General features: G+C 42.0%; 1 long non-coding RNA gene across 1 annotated transcript in view; it reads left to right on the top strand.

Annotated features, from left to right (window-relative positions):
• The window catches only part of LOC111824003, a 32927-nt gene extending 19335 nt beyond the window's left edge, over positions 1-13592 (top strand). The window contains exons 4-5 of the long non-coding RNA XR_002827119.1: positions 10231-10419; positions 13230-13592. This is a non-coding gene — a long non-coding RNA (uncharacterized LOC111824003). The remainder of the gene's footprint in view (positions 1-10230; positions 10420-13229) is intronic.
• The last annotated feature ends 6712 nt before the right edge of the window (positions 13593-20304 follow it).

A 20304-nucleotide genomic window follows, 5' to 3' on the forward strand; every position in this document is an offset into this window, starting at 1 on the left:
TGTATGGATGTATAGTTAGGACGAGGGTCTCAAGGTCTGGGAAATTCTCAATGTTTTTACTGTTGTTCTTGCAAAATGTTTCTTAGATGCAACTGTAAACAGGATTAGCTGGACAATAACTCAACTGATAAGTGTAGCCAACTGCAAAGAAGAAATCAACATGTAATTGACCAAACAGTGTATATGAGCCATATGGCTAAGCTCCCTTGGGGAGGCAGAGCTTTGGATATGAATCCTGTGATTGCAAGCAAATGAAACTACTTTGCACTCATTTTTGAGTAGAGACCCCAAGCTGTGAAACCCTTGAGGTTCAGTAACAGTATCAGAGTTTGTTTTTCCATTTTCCCATTGACAGGCATCTGAGAAATGTCCAGATGGGGCTATTATTAGTAAAGTGACTATGAACATTCATGTACAAGTCTATTAAACAGACACTTTGTCATCTCTCTTGGTAAACCTAGGAGCAGATGACTGAGTTGTTGCTAGGGTGTATGTTTCACTTTATAAGAAACTTTTCTTTTAAATGCAATTTTAAAATATTTTATTTTTCTAACATTGTGTTTGATTTTTTAATCTTTTTTTTTCTGTTTTTCTCCCTTTAATCTTTTTTTTTTTAGTAGTAACTATTTTGTCTTCAATGTTTTTGATCTTCTGGTTTTACTTGTTTCAATCTTTTAAAAAATTTTTTACATTTTTAATTAATTAGCTTCCTTATTTTATTTATTTATAATTTCTATTCTTAAGCGTTTAGTTTCTCTTATTATCTGAACACATTATATTGGCTTTGGGATTTATTCATTCTTAAAGGACATTTGGTACTTTTTTGTTGGTATTTATGTTCATATTTGAATTTGTTTAATTCATTTGAACCATGATTCTTTTCCTCTCTTTTTCACCTTAAAAAGAAACTTCATCTTATCCACTTTTTCTTATTTGTCTACTTTTTACTTTTTGTTTTCAAAATGGTTATCAGGGAATTGGTGGGATTTTGAAAGCTTTGGCAAAAACTCTCACCATAAACTGGAGACATTTCTATCTGCTCTGGCTACAGCTGTCCCTCTGGTTTCTCTTTATAGATTTCACATGCTCCTAGCACTCAAAAGATTTTAAAAAATAAAAGTAAGAGAAACAAATTACCCCGGAAATGAATGCCCTTCTGGCTGTGGACAGCTTGCTGTGCATCAGCTGAGGGGCGTGGATGTATCAGACACCGTCACTGGGGTTGGGGAGCAGCATGTCAGGATGAAACCACGGAGGCAGAGCTGGAGCTGCACAAGGAGACAAGTGGTGGGAGCGCACTGGGATCATAGTCTCCCCTCATTCACAGGGGTACATCCAAGACCCTGAGTGGATGCCTAAAACTTTGGGGAGTACCAAACCCTATATATACTGCTTCTCCTATACATACACACCTATGTGAAGTTTAATGTGTAAGTTAGGCACAGCCAAAGTTTATCAATAATAACAAAATAGAACAATTATCATTATATACTATAATGAAAGTTATGTGAATGTGGTTGCTCTCTCAAAATATCTTGTACTCTACTCACCTTTCTTGTGATGATGTGAGATGATACAATGCTTACATAATAAGATGAAGTATCTGAATGACATAGGCATTGTGACATAGCATTAGGCTACTGCAAGGGTTACTTGAACAAAAGCACAACCATATCACCATCACTGTAGATCTGATAACCAGATGGTTACTAAGTAACTAATGGGGTGGGGAACATGCACATGAATTTCTCTTCCTAATGGAATCCATGGCAGACCCTGTGGGATACTTCTGGATCTACTCCAGAACAAGACACGGAAGTGAGTTGCTTAATATCTCTATGCCTAAGTTTCCTCATTTGTAACATGGGGACAAAATGGTATCTATCTAAAAAGATTGTTGTAAGAACAAAACAGAGTCCTGACAGTGCCTGCTACATACATAGTAAACACATGGCCCATGAGCTAAGAGTGGCTTGTCTGTTTTTTAAATGGCTGAAAAAAAATCAAAGAAAGAACAAATGCCACATGGAAATTACACAAAATTCAAATTTCACTACCCATAAAAAGTTTTGTTGGAACATGGTCATGCTCATTTGTTTATGGGCTACATGTTTGTTGCTATTGCACTGCAACAGCAGAACTAATTGTGACAGGGGTGTATGGCCCACAAAGCCTAGAATATTTCCTGTCTGGCCTATAGAAATCGTTTTCTGACCTCTATGTAGACTGAAGTCAGAGAAGGATTACCTGAGGGTAGTAGAGCAATGCTTACCTTTTGTAGGGGCCCCCTTCTGTGGGGCCTGGGCCAGAGAGGGTGATCTGAGAGTCCACATTGCGTTCAGAGCTTAAACAAAGAAGCAGGTAGGTTCTGAGAAGAATGGGAGACTCCAAGATACAAAAACATAAAGCTCAGCCATATTGACCCACACTGGAAGTCCGGGAAAACTGGCTTACCATGCTACCTGGCACCTGGTTTGAGGTACCAGAAGAAGGTTGGAGCCTAGATGGCCTATCTGCTGTTCAACCAAGTTCATCTTTAGCCACAAGGTCAGAAATCTGCATTCTAGAATTTTACTATTGTGTTTTCTTCAATTTCTTAGTATAGTTTTTTTGTATGGAGGGGTTTCTTTTTTTCTCAACAACTGACCTGGGAAAACTTTTTGATGCATAGATTGTTCCTGTCTGCTAAATGCCGGTGGCCTTCCCAGTCACACTAACAAGAAAAACAAAAACAAAACGCAACCCAGTTTCTGAACCTGCAAATTGTGCTGGAGTAGGATGACAGGACACTTCCAGAGCCCTGGAAGAGCTTGAGCGCTGGCTATAAACTCAGAAAGGAAAACATTTCTTTGGTCCTGTAACTTGTTTTGACTTTGACTGCTTTGAATATGGTGGAAGTGACACAGTGTGGCTTCCAAGGTCAGGTTTCAGGGCATTGTCCCTTTTAAAAAATGTTTTATTTTTTAAAAATTTTAAATTCGCTGAAACCGGTTTGGCTCAGTGGATAGAGCCTCGGCCTGTGGACTGAAGGGTCCCAGGTTCGATTCTGGCCAAGGGCATGTACCTGGGTTGCGGGCACATCCCTAGTAGGGGATGTGCAGGAGGCAGCTGATCGATGTTTCTCTCTCATCGATGTTTCTAACTCTCTATCTCTCTCCCTTCCTCTATGTAAAAAATCAATAAAAAATATATTAAAAAAATTTTTTTTTAATTCTCCCAAGGATATGTTTGTTAAATTGATTTTGAGAGAGAGAGAGAGAGAGAGAGAGAGAGAGAAACATCAATTTGAGAGAGAAAACATCCATTAGTTGCCTCCTGTATGCACCCTGACCAGAGTATCAAACCCACAACCTTTTGGTGTATGAGCCCCCCAGCCAGGGCGGGGTATTGTCACTTTTCTTTCCAATAGAATGCTTCCTGAGTCCACTGTGCTCTGAGGAAGTCAAGCTAGCCACCTGAAATGGTCAATAAAGAAGAACCAAGATACCCCAACTGACAAGCCCAGCTGAGCCTGGCCCCCAGCTGACTCACCAGGCCATGCCTATATCACAATCCTATATAACAGTGGTTCTCAACCTTGGCTGCACATTAGAATCACCTGGGAATCTTTTTAAAATCCTGATTTCTGGGCCTCATCCTCCGGAAATTCTGTTTCTTTGTTATGGGGTGGGGCATCAGCTTTTCAGGTGCATTTTTAATATGCTGATGCATCATCAGATCCTCATCAGTTCCTAACCAGAACTCCGACCAGAACTTTGGCTGGAGATCCTGGCTATAGGTCCTGACTAGGCTGCTGATCAACTGAAGGCTGTCTTCGTGTCATTCCTTCTTCGCCGACTCCGTCCACACCTTTGGGGACCCCTGGACCTGCTGGGATTGGACCCCAGCACTAGAGGTTAAGTGCTTGCACATGAGCTATTACTTTCAAGCTCCATCTTCCCTTAGGTGTTAATGAGAGAGACACAACTGGACTCCTTAGTGACGGTGATGCCCTCTCTTTGGCACCTTGCTAATGCCAGTGACTTCTGTGTCCTTAGGGCTTTCTCTTTTGGATCCTCAGGCCTTGCATAACTTGATCATTTCACTATGCCTGCCTGTCTCTCCCGTTTTCTTTTTTATCTTTCAAAAAACTCAGGTGTTTCTACTCTGCTCTGTGTGGCCTTTTGATTTCTCTAAGCTTGTAAGAGCCTCCTTACTACAGTGAGTTCGTCTAATCCCCTAATGTCTTTGCTTAAGTCTTAAAAATCATATGCTGAGAATGTGTCTCCAAGGCAATGAATTCTTGTTACTTCCCTTTTTCATCCCCCATACCCCCACATTGCATTCTCCTGCCTCTCTAATCTATCACCAATGGATTTCATGTAACCCACTTAGGTCTCCTCCTTTGAATGTAATGTATAAAACAAGGAGAAGACCACCATTCTCTGGAGCATTATCCCAATCCATTGAGATTCTACTTCCCAGCAATTGTCCACAGTTTGGCTCAAATAAACTCACAAAAAATCTTTAAAAAAAAAAAAAAAAAAAAAATAATATGCTGATGCATCAAAATGAGTTTATAGGGGAGTTTGGGATTATTCTTTGGTCTGTTTTACTGTTATCTTAGGTCTGTCTGGTTTAATGGGGCTTTTGTTATTTATTCCCCAACTTCATCTGTCCTTGGGTTTAGCTGGCACACATGGCATTAATTAGGTCTTTGTTCTCTATTTTCCCAGCCCAGGGTGATTTAAGCTAAGTATTCTCTGACTAGGGAGGGGAGATACAAATCATTTGCTCTTAGGTGTCCTTGGTTGGGGGGAGATAAGGTCTTGCAGTTCACAAGCTGGCTGCAAGCTGCCCAAACCGTTTGGCTTTGTTTAAATTTCTTGTCTGAGTTTCCCCATTTCTCTTGCCGGGGAATTTTCCTAGTTTCTTATTATCCTGCCACAATAGAAACTGGGTTGCTTACACCTTTTGGCTATTATGAATGGTGGTACTATGAATATTTGTATATAAGTCTTTATCTAGACATGTTTTCATTTCTCTTGGATATATAACTACTGGTAGATATGGAATTGCTGGGCCTTATGGTAACTGTATGTATAATTGATTGAAGAACTGCCAGACTCTTTTCCAAAATGGTGGTACCATTTTCTATTTCTACCAGTAATGTATGAGGGTTTGATTTCTCAGGCTTCTTGACAACACTTGTTTTCTCTGACTTTTTGATTCTAGCCATTCTGAATGTGAAGCAGTATCTTACTGTGATTTTGATTTGCCTTTTCCTGATAACTGATGTTGTTGAGCATATTTCCAAGTTTATTGGCCATTTGTATAGCTTCTTTGGAGAAATGTGTATTCATTTTCATTGCCCATTTTAAAATGGGTTATTTGTCTTTTTATTATTGAGTCATATAAATGCTTTATACATTCTAGTATAAGTTCCTTATCAGAGATACATGATTGGTAAATATTTTCTTTCATTCTGTGGGGTTTCTTCTCACTTTATCAATGGAGCCCTTTGAAGCACAAAAGTTTTACATTTTAATGAAACCCAATTATTTATTTTTTATTTTGTTGCTCACACTTTTGGTGTCATAACTAAATATTCATTGCCAAATCCAAGGTCGCAAAGTTTTATTCTATGTTTTCTTCTAAAAGTATTACATTTAAATATTTTATCTATTTTGAGTTAATTTGGTATGTGGTGTGAGTTAGGGTCCAACTTCATTCTTTTGCATGTGTATAGCCATTTTTCCCAGCACCATTTGTTGAAAAGACTGTTTTTTCCCCATTGAATGATCTTGGTATTCTTATTAAAAAATTCATTTATAAGGGACACATGGTTTTATTTCTGGACTCTCAATTATATTTCATTAGTCTCTATATCTATCCACCTGCCAGTACCATGCTGTCTTTATTACTGTTGTCTTTTTTTAAAAATATATTTTATTGATTTTTTACAGAGAGGAAGGGAGAGAGATAGAGAGTTAGAAACATCGATGAGAGAGAAACATCGATCAGCTGCCTCCTGCACATTTCCTACTGGGGATGTGCCCGCAACCCAGGTACATGCCCTTGACCGGAATCGAACCTGGGACCTTTCAGTCTGCAGGCCGACGCTCTATCCACCGAGCCAAACCGGTTTCGGCATTACTGTTGTCTTATAGTAAGTTTTGAAATTGAGCAGTTTGAGTCCTCTTACTTTTGTTTTTTTCAAGATTGGGCTATTCTAATTCCCTTAAACTTTCTTAGAATCAGCTTGTCAATTTCTACCAAGAAGTCCACTGAAAGAGATTGTATTGAATCCATAGATAACTTTGGGGAGTATTGTCATCTTAACCATATTAAGTCTTTCAATCCAGGAACATGAGATATTTGTCCATTTATTTAGATCTTTAATTTCTTTCAACAATGTTTTTATAGTTTTCAGGGTATGAGTTTTACACTTCTTTTGTTAAATTAATTCCTAAGTGTTTTTATTCTTTTTGATGCTATTGAAGTGGAATTGTTTTCTTAATTCCATTTTTGGATTGTTCAATGCAACTATATAGAAATATAATTTATTTTTTATATTGGTCTTATATCCTGCAACCATGCTGAATTTGTTTATTAGTTCTAATAGGGTTGTTGTTTTATAGTGGATTTCTTAGGATTTCCTATATATAAATTCATGTCATTTGTAAATAGAGATAATTTTACTTCTTTCTTTTCTATCTGGATGTCTTTTATTTATTTTTCTTGTCCTATTGCCCTAAAAGCTCCTGTACAATGTTGACTAGAAGTGGTAAAAGTGGGCATCCCTATCTTGCTCCTTATCATAGGAGGAAAGCATCCAATTTTTCACCATTAAGTATGATGTTACCTGTAGGAGTTTTTGTAGATACCCTTTACCAGGTTGAAGAGTTTTCTCCTATTCTTAGTTTATTTAGTGTTTTTACCATGAAATGGTGTTAGATTTTTTTAAAATATATTTTATTGATTTTTTACAGAGAGGAAGGGAGAGAGATAGAGAGTTAGAAACATTGATGAGAGAGAAACATCGATCAGCTGCCTCCTGCACACTCCCTACTGGAAATATGCCCGCAACCAAGGTACATGCCCTTGACCGGAATCGAACCTGGGACCTTTCAGTCCACAGGCCGACGCTCTATCCACTGAGCCAAACCGGTTACGGCTGGTGTTAGATTTTTGTCAAATACTTTTTCCTGTGTCCATTGAAACTGAAACAGGAATTTTAGGGGTAAAATAGAACAGGTTTAGGAAATTTTAGAAATTAAGGGGACTGTGGAGGAAGCACAGGACTGCAGAGCAGCACAAGGTATATTTCCATAGAATAGGGAAGCTGAAAAGCTGCAACAGGTACATTTCCATAGAATGAGGGAGCTGGGAACAGCAAAAGGTCTATATTTACAAAATAAAGAGAAGGAAGCCCTTCATCCAGAAGAAGAAGAAAGCCCAAAGGGAATAGGAAAACAATAAGGAAGGAGGGGGAGGGGGGGCACCTCACACGTCCCATGTGAGGTTCGACCTTTGAGTTCAGGAGTTACTAGAGTAACCAGTCTAAGGAAATAGTGACCAATCAGAGGGGATATCAAGGCACCAGGATCTGCAGCCTTTATAAGCCATAGGGAAAAGGAACTCAGTGGGACCCTTTCCCCCTTCCCTACATGGAAGTCCATTCTGTGGGACTCTTTCCCTCTCCCCACGTTGGAGTCTGTACTTGTTCTTCAATAAATTTCCCCCTTTGCTATACCACTTTCCGTCCGTGGATTCATTCATTCTTCGATTCCAACGGACAAAGAATCTGGGTTCCAGTCCAAAAATTCCGTTTCAAGACGATCATGTGGTTTTTCTTTTTACTATTAATATGGTATATTACATTAATTGACTTTTGGAATAAATCCCACGTGGTCATGGTATGTAATTACTTTTTTTAAAAATATATTTTATTGATTTTTGACAGAGAGGAAGGGAGAGGGATAGAGAGTTAGAACCATCGACAAGAGAGAAACATCGACCAGCTGCCTCCTGCACACCCCCCACTGGGGATGTGCCTGCAACCAAGGTACATGCCCCTGACCGGAATCCAACCTGGGACCTTTCAGTCCGCAGGCTGATGCTCTATCCACTGAGCCAAACCGGTTAGGGCGGTATGTAATTACTTTTATGTATTTGGATACTGTCTGGTATTCTTTTTTGGAAACTTTTGTGTCCATAAGAGATATTGCTCTATAGTGATGTATTGTCTGGTTTTGGTATAAGATTAATACTGGCCTCATAGAATGAGTTGGGAAGTGTTTCCTTCTCTTCTATATTTTGGAAGAGTTTGTAAAGAATTGGTATTAATTCTCTTTTAAATGTTTGGTGCAATTCAGCTGAGAAGCTATCTGGGCCTGGACTTTTCTTTGTGTGTAGTTCTTTTATTATGAATTCAATCTCTTGTTATAGGCCTATTCAGGTTGTCTTCTTGAGGCTATTTTGGTAGTTTGTATCTTTCTAACTATTTTTTCATTTCATCTAAGTCATCTAATTTATTGGCATGTTCACTAATATTCACTTGTAATCCTTTTGACTTTTGTATGGTGAGTAAATATGTCCCCTCTTTAATTTTGGATTTGAGTCTTCCCTCTTTTTTCTTGATACATTAGCTAAAGTTTTGTTGAGATTTCACAGGACCAAGTTTTGGTTTAATTAATTTTGTATATATTTTTCCAATTCTCTTTCATTAATTTCTGCTCACCTCTTCAATATTTCCTTCCTTCTGGTTTAGTTTGCTTTAGGTTTAATTTGATTTTCCTTTTCTGGTGTCTAACATAGAATATTGAGGTTACAATTTGAGATCTTCTTTCTTAATATAGGTATTTACAACTATAAATTTCTCTGTAAGCACTACTTCAACTGCACCCCATAAGTTTTGGAATATCGTATCATTATTTTCATTCATCTCAAAGTATTGTCTAATTTCCTTTTCCACGTCTTCTTTGATCCATTGGTTATTTAGAAATGTGTTCTTTAATTTCCACATATTTGTGAGTTTCCCCAAATTTTTTCAGTTTTTTATTTCCAATGTCATTCCATCATAGTAGGAGAACATACTTTGTATTATTTCTATCTTTCATATTTTATTTGGGTTTGTTTTGTGGCCTAGCAAAAGGTCTCTCTTGGAGAATGTTCCACATGCTCTTGAGAAGAATGTATATTCTGGTGTTGTTGGGCTGTATTTTTTCCCTTACAAAATTTAGTGTGGTAGACTGTTATTTGAATAATCTTCCCATAACAGCAATCTTCTTCTTCTGGGAAACTGTACCTCATTCCCAGCCCTTGATACCCTACACTTCTGGCCAACAGTGAGGGTATGTAGCACAAGGCAGACATTAATTACTTAAGCATAAGAATTAGTAATGGACACATGACCTAAACCTAGACAATCAGAGTTTTCCTGTGGGATTTGTCTCATTAGAACTTGGGAAAGAGAGCTCTGTTTCCTCTCTGGTTGTACGCTCTGTGGATGGAAGGTTGAGACTGTTCATGGCCCCCTCCCTTCATGGAGGAGCCAAAACTAGCATGGAGAGGAGAAGAGAGACAAGCACAGGAAGAGCCCTGGCAGGGTTTAAGCCCTGGATCCAGCTGAACCTGAGTCTAAATCTATTCCTGCACTTTCTGCAGTCTTTCTACTTGAGCCAATACATTTCCCTGCATGCCTAGGCTAGTTTGAAGAATCTTGGCCAGTAAACCCCTGTAGGCAAAAACCATATCTTATATTGATTTATGCCTCATGGCATCTAGAGCAAGCACAGAGTGAGGGCTTAATGAAAACTTGCTTTAAAAACTAACACAATTTTCTGAATCACATTTAATGGATTCATTTTCTTGAAATCTCCAAGTTAGGCATGCAAATACACACAAGCATACACAGAGTTACATGCAGATACACACAAGCATACACAGAGTTACTTTGGCACTCTCCCTCTAGCAGACCTGGAGAGTACACGCACACACACACACACACACACACACATTACTCACACCCAAATACTAGTTTCTGGAAACACAGAAATAATCAAAGGCCAATTTTCCCAAAACCAAAAATTTTAAGGAATATATCTAGTATTATGTACAAGATGGAGAAGAAAAAAGGGAAGTCTTGAGCTCTTATTTTCCATGTACTGTCTTGTGTTGTTTTATATCCCCTGGTATTTGCTTCCCATAGAATCTTATCAGGTAGATCTCGTTATCTTTATTTCACAGATGAGTAAGCTGGAGATTCAGATAAGTGAAGCTCAAGACCACACAGCTAATATCTAGATCTGGGATTCAGAAACAAGCCTCGATCCAGGCTGCGTTTGCCATACCTTGTGAACAGTGGATGGCTCCTGAGTCAGAACAAAACACAATAGTCCACTTCTGAGAACACACCTCATGTTTCCCAAATTAAAGGTACATAGTGAGGTATCATTTAAATCCAATTTCTTGGAGCTCATCTGTGTGGAGAGAGGTGAACATCCTATTTACAAGTATAGGATGGTGTTTGGTGACATTGGTTTGCTCTGTGAAGACTGGTAGTTTCAATCATAAGGAACATGAAAAGGAAAAAAGTGTGGAAAACAACAGCAAGACCAGAGTTATAAAGGGGAAGTGGGTGAAGGCAAAGATGGGGAAGGGCAGAGAACCAGACCTTGTCACCAGTCTTCTAATCTTGCTCTTTGCAAGTTGATTGTTCTTTCCAATTCATTAACCATTGATTGTAAATTGGTATAGTTTCATGCCCCAGGCTACCTTCCTTCCCTTCTGCACTAAGTGGGCAACAGATGTACCAACTGCCTATTGGAAAAATTTCCCATCACCTCTGTCTTTCAGACTTACTCCTGAGAGAAAATGTAAAAGACCAGCTGTTCACTTGTGGTCGTATCATACAAACCCACCTGCAACTAAGCCTGCACTTTTTCTTCCCCTGTGAAATAGTCATAATTTCCCATGAGACTACAGATGTGGGTTGAGAAAGAGCTGGTAAGGCAATAGGAGCAACTGTGGGAGTGTGGGTCACCTGTTCATGTAATGTTATTGAGTTTTCAGACTGACTTTTTTGAGCCTTATGCTGCTCCAACTTTATGACTCAATAAATAATACCCAGTTCATGATGGACAGTTTGGGTTGCCTAGCATCTCATGTTCAAGATTCAATCTCTATCAGGACCTAAACTTAGCCTTGTTCTGAGAATTGGTGCCCAGGGACTTGTGGATTCATGGAAGGTTCTGGATTCTCTTCTCTAAAGAAGGCACAGGGCTTCCTGTGTGCAAACGAGTCCCTGCACTAAAGCCTCATTGAACATCTCTAAGAATTAGGAGGACAAGGATACCAGGATAAGGAGGACAACATGGTTTTCACTTCTCCTATCTTAATTAAGCTTCACAACAATTTGATCAAGTGGGTTTTATGATCTCCATTTAATCAGAGAGAAAAACCTAGATATGGCTCTATAAGTTCAATGCCTTGATCAAGTTTACATGGCTATCAAGTGGCGACAGCTGGTCTCAGAATGCCAACTGCAACACAGTCTCTTTGCTCACCCAAATAGCTGCCTGAAGGCATGTTTACATCACCAGTCCATGGAATCTTCTCAGTGCACAGGAACAATTTAGATTTATCAACCTTTGATCAAGGGGAAGGGGTGGGGTGGGTGAAGGCAGGATGCCAGTGGGTCTCGGTGCAGGCTGGTTTTGTTGAGCTCCAAAGGACCACATTCACTAACACGATGGCTTCATTGTAATATACTGTATATGTAACTACGAATAAAATTATATTGGTCTAAAATTTGCTTTAAAATGGCTGGGAAGAGAGAAATCAGTAATGAAATAAGATGAGGCATTCTATATAATAAAAGGGTAATATGTAAATTGTCCCCTCTGGGAGCTTGACCAGGGGGCAGGGCTGGCTGGGGGAAGGGAGGGAGGCCCCGGCTGGCAGCCAGCAGCTGCTAGGGACCCTGCACTGGTAGGGCCTCTACTGTGTTAATAATTGTTGAAGCTAAGTGATGAATATATAACTCATTCATTATACAATTTTCTCCACATAATAAAAAGTAAAAACTGTATTCGGGTCATCAAGATAGACCAAATCATCCTGGACCATAAAATACACCTTAACAAGTTTAAAAGAACAGAAACTACATAATGTCTGCTCTCAGACAATGATAGAATTAATCTAGACATCAATAACAGAAAGATAACTGGAAAATTCCAAAATACTTGGAGATTAAACAACGTACTTCTAAATAACACATGGGTCAAAAGAGGAATCTCGAGAAATATTAGAAGTATTTTGAACTAAATGAAATGACAAGCTTGAATTTATTAAAATTTAAAAATCTTCTTTGCCCTGGCAGTGTAGCTCAGTTGGTTGAGCATCACCCCATGTACTGAAAGGTTGCCAATTCGATTCCTGGTTGGGATACATGCAGGAGGGGGCCGATCGATGGTTCTCTTTCTCTTAGTATATGCATTTACGTTTCTTCCATGTGTTCTTAAGGTTGATAATTCATTTTTTTTTTTTAGTACTAAATAATATTCCATTGTCTGGATGTGCCACAGTTTATTTGCACATTCACCTATGAAAAGACATCTTGGTTGCTTCCAAGTTTGGGCAATTATGAATAAACTGTTATTAACATCCATGTGCAGGTTTTGATGTAAACCCTTTGGGAGCGCACTGACCACCAGGGGGCAGCTCCTGCATTGAGCTTCTGCCCTTTGGTGGTCAGTGTGTGTCATAGCAACCGGTTGTTTTGCTGTTTGGTCAATTTGCATATTACCCTTTTATTATATAGGATGATTCAACAGTGGAAAATACATTTCATTATATGTTTGTCAAAATCCATTGAACATAGAACAAGAGTGAATTCTAATGTGAACTATGGACTTTGGGTGATAGTGGCAAGTTAGTGTAGGTTCATGGATTTTAACAAACATGCCACTCACACACACTCTTGCAGGATGTGGAGAGTAGGATTGGGGTGGGGGGAAGGGGTATATGGAAACTCTGTGCTTTCCATTCAATCTTGTTGTGAATCTAGAACTGCTCTAAAAAATAGTTGCTTAATTAAGAAATATACATGTATGTATATACATTTGTTTATACAAGTGAGAGTCCACTTTTAAGAGGGCTGAGGTAGAAAAGAGGGAGCTACACAATCAAATACAATGTGTATGAATCTTAGGCTGCTAACTTTATTTTCTTTAAACCAACTCCAGTTCTAACTCCAAGACCTAGTCCTTCTTACAAGATGCCCCATGGGCACTGTTGGGCCCTGCACTGCGGGGAGTCATGGCCCTCCAGAATGCTAATAGAGAGCCCTAAGAATCAGAGAAGGGTCTCTACTCCCGTTCATCACAGTTGCCTCTGACCTCCTCACTGTTCAAGCCTCCAGTGTTTCTAGTATGATACCTTTCGCTTTGAGGTTACTTGTGGGACCCGGGGATCTTTTTGAAGGTTGGAAATTCCCTACTGGGGTCTCAGCCTCCCTCTTTTTCATACTCAGTCCTCCTCCTGAGGCCTGGCCACCATCTGGAAGCTGGAGCAGAGCAAGAGTGACATCTCACAGATCCCCTGACCTCCTTCCCTTCCCATTCCACTGAGTGTGGCAGAGGGGGCGGGGTCCTCTGATTCTCAAAGGCCCTGCCCCTCATGCACACTCATAATCCCTGCAGTGGTGACCTATGTTATGACAGCAGACACCCCTCTCTCTTAAGACTGTCTGGGTGCTCTGCTTCAAGAAAAGTTCAGGCGGGAAGATCCCCACAGCTTGGCGACTTGGGAGAACTAGGAAGGGACTCAAAGGAAAAGGGTGGTGAGGGGGGAGTGGGAGAGAAGAGAAACAGTCACTTCTACTTTTCCAACAGCTGATAGTGCCAGGTGAGAACCAGCATGGGCCCTGGGGTGCTGCCATGAGAACCAGGGGAGCAAACCCAATCTGCCTCTTCTCAAATTTCCTCACCTGAAGCTGCCCAGGAGGCCTCAGGTGCAGAGGGAGGAGACGGGCCTTTCCCCAGACACTGTTGCCTTGCCACACTCTTTCCTTTTTATTTTTTTTCAATTGACTGTAGAGAGGAAGGGAGAGGGAGAGATAGAAACATCAATGATGAGAGAGAATCATTGATCGGCTGCCTCCTGCACACCCCACGCTGGGGATTGAGCCTGCAACCCCAGCAGGAATCTAATCATGACCTCCTGATTCAATGCTCAACCACTGAGCTACAGCAGCCAGGCCCACCTTTCCTTTTGATCCCTATTCCTGCCCCTCCCACACACACCCAAGAGCAGCAGGAGCCATGTACTGCAGAGAAAGAGGTGTCCCCAGGCTAAAACTCAGCCTCCTGGAGCTTTCTGCAGTCACACCTGCCTGCAGATGCACCCTGGCAGGTGGCTCACTGGAGCCCACCAGGGGAGTGTGGCCCCGTGAACACTCAGGTTGCACTGGAACCCCAGACCTCGCCTGCTGCTCTGCAGAGTTGCTGGCCTGGCATTCCTGAAGGGCCCCTGAGTGTAACGCCCCAGGCCCACAGTCATGGGAAAGAGGTGGAGAGTTACACATTCTGGCCTTGAGGAGACTTCACTCAGATTCTGCAAACCAGACCTGATGGGAAACAGTTAGACACACATTAACGGTGTGGTCATTTATTGCTGGGTCAGTGGGGCCAGCCTGAACTGCTCACCCCCATCCACCCAGGACGGCTTTGATGGCCCAGGGACAGCTCTCCCAGGATGTCTCCCCAGATTCACCCCCTCCTTTATCTCTTCACTATTATACTCACCCCCAGGGATTATGCCTGCGTGTGAAATAGAGATATGGGAGGTTATAATGCAGTGCTTTCACCCCTCATGCACGCACCACCTCTATGATTTTTCCATACACGCCTTCCTATGATTTGCTAATTGGTCCTTATCATGACTTACTTTTATTTCTTTTTACCTGAATAAATGCAAGCATACCTGTTTATTGTGCTCCACTTTGTTGAGCTTTACAGATATTGCCTTTGTTTTTTGTTGTTTTTTTTTTACAAATTGAAGGCAAAACCTTCCACCAGCAAAAAGATTGTAATTTGCTTTGTGGTGATACTCATTTTATTGCAGTGGGCTGGACCAAGCCCACAATATCCCTGAGGCATGCCTATACGTAATTCTCATAAACAGAAGAGATATAATAATAAATGCATACCTGGCAATACCATCATCTTCAACATAGAACTGCCAAAGTCACTCAGGGTGGAGAAGAGAGAATTGAGATGACACACAAGCAGGCAGGTCTGGAAGTGGAGACACTATTTCTGTCTCTGGCCCACTGTCCAGAACTCAATCATAAGGCTCCAACCGAAGGGCAAGTGGCCTGGGACATGTAGTTTAGTTATGTGCCTAGGGCCCAGGCCACTTGCCCTTCGGAGCAGAAAGCAACTGCATTGGTGGCCATAAGCCAGACTCGGCCTCCCTGATGAGAAAGCAGTCGAGTAGGTGTCAGAGGTACCAGGTTAGTCATTCCCTTCGTATTCATAGCTCTCCCATCCTCTGTTACCTCATTTGAAGAATGGGAAAAATAACACCAGGCTTGCCCATCTCACTGGGTATATTTAGGGCCAAGTAACATCAGGATGTCATTTATAAAAATTCTTGTTAGCCAGGGGTTATTGCTACTTCTGCAAAGTATTCAGGGGAATCTGAACATGCAGAGTTCTCAGCTGTGTCTACCCAAATATTCCCATCTAGGTATCAGAATTCCACTCCCTTCCTTGCAGGGCCCTGCCTATGGAGGCCTTCTAGAAGGCCATCACTCATGAGAATTCGGCCTTCCTTGATGCTCCACAATGATGATTAAGTCCTGAGCTGCTCCTCTGCTCTGTCTGCCCTTCAGCGACAGTCTCCTTAAATACTGCCACAGAGGCCTCTGGCTTTCACATTTTGCCGGGAGTTGGTGAATGACTCCCTGGGCTGGCCATTATCTCTCTTCAATGATTCAATGGCTCTTAGCAATGGTCACCCAGTTTCATAGCCTTCCAGTCAGCTCTCCATGGGATTATTGTACCTGCCACAGTGTCCCCTTCTACGGGTATCCCATCCCAGTTTAGCACCAGTGCAAGTTTTAACAGGTGCATAGCTACAGCATGCCAGGGGCTACTTTTATCCCACCAACGACTAGTTATGGGGTCCTCATTGCCAGCTAACCAGCAAATGATCCATTTCCCAAATCCTTTTCTAGAGCTGGCTTCCTAGGACCCTCCTAGCACCCACTATCCTAGAGTGAGCTCCCTGCCATTCTGACATGGAGAATTGCACACTGTCCAGGGCTTAATGGAAACTGTGGGAAATGCACCCATAAGGGAATGAGAAAGGCAGGCCTGGGAGAAAGAGTGAAGCTGGCCTGTGATGTGGTTGCAACTGAGGCCTCAGCACAACCTAGCAGCAACTGTGGGCTTCTCCCACCCAGCAGGCTTCCCACAGCCAGGGCAATCCCCACTGAATACTGGTCAGCAACCGTATTCTCTGCAGCTGGGGGATGGGTGCGCCCCTTAGAGAACATGGGGGGAACGCCACAGTCTCCATATAGGGAAGCTTCCTGCTCTTGGTCCATCTCCTCGTGGCCACAGTCCTGGGCTCATGCCAATTCTGCAGCTGTGTCCCCTCCTGTGACCAAGAGAGCCTGGAGGTCACTGTTTCCCTTTTAAAATCTAATGTCTGTACTTTTCTGGGGGAGGGGGGCTTAGGAAAATGTGGCTGGCTGTTCCCCCATGCCACTTCAGAGCCATGGGGAGTTAAATGAGGCCGTCCAGACCTCTGTGTCCCCGGGATCCCATGCTGCCATTTTTACTCAGCGGCTCCCACCTGAGAAACGCCTGGGCATTCCGAGTTCTGGAGGGAAAGAGGGACAGAGCTCCTCTGCCCTCAGACCTCCTAACTTACTGCATCTCTTTCTGTGCTGCCCACATGGTAGCCATCAGCCACATGTAGGCATTTAAATTTAAGTTAAATATAATTGTGTTTAAAACTTGGTCACACTTTGGGGGTTCAACAGCCACATGTGGCTAGTAGCTACTGTGCGGGATGGTGCAGGTAAGAATGAGTCCATCATGGCAGAAAGTTCCACTAGACGGCACTCACCTATTGTTTTCAATTCATTTGGATCTAACATGGGTGGGAAAAGATACCCTCTCCTCTGAGACCCCCAGCAACCTCCAGTTTTCTTACTTTTCTCCAGCTGTCTTCTATTCCATAAGCCAGAGAAAATTTCCATCTCCTCTCTCTCCTCTCATGTGTGTGTGTGTGTGGTGGTGGTGGTGGGGAGTTGGTTAATTGTTTTATTTATTTATTTTATTTATTTATCCTCACCCCAGAATATTTTTTTCAATTGATTTTTAGAGGGAGTAGAAGGGAGGAAGGGAGAGGGGGAGAGAGAAACATTGATGTGAGAGAGACACATTGATTGGCCACCTCCCACACTTGCCCCGTCAGGGCCTGGGATCCAACCTAAACCCAGGCATGTGCCCCTAACCAGGAATTGAACCCAAGACCCTCCAGTGCACCAACGCTCTAACGACATAGCAACACTGGCCAGGGGTGATTAATAGTTAAACACCTCTTCCCTCAGCTTTGCCATCATTCTTCCTCTCCATCATTTTCTGTGACATGTCATTAAACTGCTGGCCTTTCATCAGCCTCATGAGAAGAGGAAGGGTTGGTCACACTGTGATTTATTAAAGTGTCCTATGAAAATGCAATTCCTTCTATTATCTAGGATCTATTAATGGATATTGATCAATATTCTTTATAATTTGACACGAACATTAGATTTTGTTGGTGTGTAGCATGCGAATCTTTACCATAACTGAGTTCTGTTAAAAACCAGGATTCTGGAATGCTATTCTGGCAAGTGAAAATCTGGGGTGGGGGGAGTCCCCCCTTGTCCCCAGTGATTGTCCCAAAGGGAACATCAGCTACAAATAAATTGGTCGGTGTCTAGCAGAGCCGGAGGGAGGTTCTGAGGAGGAGGGAGGGAGGGGCTGCGGTCTGTAGGGGAACTGGAAGGCCCTGCTGCCGGCTGGCAGGGGCAGTTCTGTGAGGACCACGCCGTCACACCGCTGCATGTTTTTGCTCTCTCTCCTTTTGTACAAACAGGAACGATTCGAGAGAGATATGAAGAGGAAATGAGGAGGGCAGAAATAGACCCCCACCCCCACCCCCACCCAGTGGAACTGGGCAGTTAATTGTCTGCTCCTGGAGAGAAATCAGACCTTGAATGTAGGCTCCCAGGAGGAATTGTGATGTCAAGCCTCCCTCCTGCTACTGAATGCTGGAGATGTTCACATTCCTTTTAATGATCAAAGTAACATAGAAAATATAGGTAAATGTGAAAAATAAAAGCAAAATTAATCTCTATCCAGAGATAAACAATATTATAATTTCCTTCTGTTTCATTATATATATACACACACTTTTTATTTGAACATAATCGGGAATATACTATAAATGCATTATTTTGGTCCTTTTCCCATTTTACATTACATCATGAGTAGCTTACCATTTCATTAAAATTTGTTTTTAAATATCACGTTTAATGACCACTTAATGTTGCATTTTGTCAAAACACTATAATTTATTTACCCATTCTCCTGTTACCCGACTTATAAGCACATTTTCTCTTATAAATAACAAGGCAATGAACATTTGTTTGCAGCTGTTTATCATAGGCCTTTATAAGTGGAAATCCTAGATTAACGAATGTGAATTTTTATACAGTTTTTGATGCACCAAAACTCTAGTTGTACACAAGTTCAAGGTGTTTCCTACGGTAATGTGAGCCCCATGCAAATCAAAGGATACCATTTTTCAGTGTCCTGAACATGCTAAGATAGTTACAGAATGTACCATTTATCATTTTATTGCTTTTTTGGCTCCAAATTCACCCTTTTTGACTGCTCTGTGAAAACGGGCTGGGACCTTTCAACATTTTTTTTCTTTTCCACCTGGCATTAAAGCTTTGTCAGTAGAGGGCGCTGGAGAGACACTGCAGAAGGACAGTGTGGCTCCCAGGTTCCAGGGTGCTTGTTAGGTTCCTGCGCAGGCACAGCTAGCTTCTCCATGCCCAGGCTCCTGCCCCACCCAAGGCCACCCGCTTACCTGGCACCTCCTCTGCAGTTTTGTAACGGAGTGCCTGCAGTGACAGCTTCCCCAGCACCATGGAAGGTGATTCCTGGAGAGTTCGGCTGCTGCAGGGTCTCAGGATCCTGCCATCCGGTGCACAGGCAGCCTTCGGGGTAGCAGCTATTCCTGTATCTCTGTTCCTATATTCTCTAGAGTTCTCTTTGCTTCTTACCAGTCAGTCCCTTTTTACTCCAATCCACTATCATGGCTCATAACTCTTTATAGTAACTTCCCCTGTTCAAACTGCTGTGTGCCTTCCCTTTTTTGACCCAACCCTGCTGATCCAGGGGCTGAACGACCCCGATCTCTCCCATGCCTGGATCTCAGCTCTGACCCAGCCCCACATATTCTATGTTGTCTGATTAAAACATGGAAACTCTGACCTCAATTTCATTTTATTAGTAAGCTTTGAGGTTGAAAGCCTTATTGGCATTTAATTTAGGAGACAACTGCTGAACTATTGCTCCTTCCTCTTTTCCAATGGCCTCTATCCTTCATTTCTTCTCTCCTTGCCTCTGTTGATGTCCCTCCACTCCCCTCTCCCCACTTCAGGCATCTAATCCTCAGCACACGCAATGCATTCTTGCTGTCACCAGGTGGTTCTCCTTGCTGCTCGTTGCTCCTCTACTCAAAATCAGTGGCATCTGAGTCAACATCCCCAGCTGTGACCTTGGTGGTTAGTGACCTGTGGACTGATGGAGGTCATTTATTTTCCCTCTGTTATCATCCACAGCCACCAGCAAATGAGGCTGCCCTACTTGCTGGGTAAATAAGAGATACCAAGGATAACAGTTATTCTGCTCTGTTGAGTGTGAAAGAAAACCCGTTTGGAACTGCTATTAATAATAAATCCCTCCTCCTCTGCTTGCTGGAAATCACACACATCCTTCAAGATCCGAATTGTGTGTCACTGTGTCCGGAGTGCTTTCCCTCAGCTTGTCAGTGGGGATGAGTCCCTTCTTTCCTCTGTGCCCTGATTCTGTTTATCACTTGTCTGTAGATCAGATCGCAGTACGTCTGAGTTAAAGTCAAGTTTCTCATCAGATATGAATTCCCACTGAGAAGGTACCATATCTTGTTCATTTTTGTGTTGATTCGTAAGTGCCAAATTAATGCATGCTATATTGTTATATCAACAGT

The sequence above is a fragment of the Myotis lucifugus genome, unplaced genomic scaffold (assembly GCF_000147115.1).
Source record: "Myotis lucifugus unplaced genomic scaffold, Myoluc2.0 scaffold_805, whole genome shotgun sequence".
Lineage (NCBI taxonomy): Eukaryota > Metazoa > Chordata > Mammalia > Chiroptera > Vespertilionidae > Myotis > Myotis lucifugus.